Below are 1,027 nucleotides of genomic sequence, written 5' to 3'. Positions count from 1 at the left end.
GCTGAGGTTGGAGAGCATGAGTGAGAGGTGGCAATGACCCAGAGGGCAGCAGTGTCCTCTAACAAGGCCCTGGGCTTGCTGTTCCAGGTAGATTAGCCTAGAAGGAAGAAAGTTGAATACATCCTTGTCCTTTTCCTCTTTAAAAACTTCTGATGATACCACAGGAGGGTGAGGGAGACCACAAGTACCATTTCAAGGCAGCTCTAAGCACACTGAGTAGACACCATGAGCAAGGCTCACCATCCCAAGTTGAAAAAAATTTAAGGACAAGAAGTTATTACTGAAATTAAACAGCAACAGATGTATCCAAGGAATACTGTGGGAAGTTGATCCCTTTATGAATCTTGTGATAGATGAATGTGTGGAGATCATATCCAGGGCAACAGAACAATATTGGAAAGGGGATAATACAAGGAAATAGTATCATCATGTTAGAATCCTTAGAAAGAGTATAAATGATGGCTGTGTTCAGCAGAGAAATCAATTGCTTCCACACGTCCCATCCCCAAAGGGCTTGTTTTATTGTGATGTAAAAGTCAGGTGATGCACACTTGTCATATTAAATTTTTTATTGAAATTTTTAAAAACCCAATATATTGATAACTTGCTAAGATCAGATCCAAAATCCCCTGACATAGAAAGTCTTTGATCATTTGGTTCCAATCTACATTTCTCATCACTTGATGCCAGCAACCCCCTTCCCAAAATATATTGCTCCTAGAGCCACACCAGGCCATTTACTCTTTCCCTCAACATGCCTGATGCTTTCACAACTTGACACCTTGGCTCTAGCTATTCTCTTCCCTGCAATGCCTTTATCTTCCTCTTCATCCAGCAAAGTCTTAGCTCTCCGCTTGGAGACCTACACTGTGAAGCCTTCATGGCTCGCTTACCAGATAGTTTGTCTCTCATTCCAATGCTCTGCCATTACATTCTATCCCAATCATTTGTTTGCATGTCTGCCTGTGCGCTGAGACAGGGAGCTCCTTGAAAGCTAGTTTTAATATTCTGGTGCTTAAGCAGAATT

General features: G+C 41.9%; 1 pseudogene; it reads left to right on the top strand.

The window, feature by feature from the left end:
* The first annotated feature begins 225 nt into the window (after positions 1-225).
* Positions 226-455, top strand: LOC131766881 (small nuclear ribonucleoprotein G pseudogene; annotated as a pseudogene).
* Positions 456-1,027: the final 572 nt, after the last annotated feature.

Source organism: Kogia breviceps, chromosome 12 (genome assembly GCF_026419965.1).
Source record: "Kogia breviceps isolate mKogBre1 chromosome 12, mKogBre1 haplotype 1, whole genome shotgun sequence".
Lineage (NCBI taxonomy): Eukaryota > Metazoa > Chordata > Mammalia > Artiodactyla > Physeteridae > Kogia > Kogia breviceps.
The sequence above is the reverse complement of the archived record's forward strand: the minus strand, read 5'-3'. Positions and strand labels throughout refer to the sequence as shown.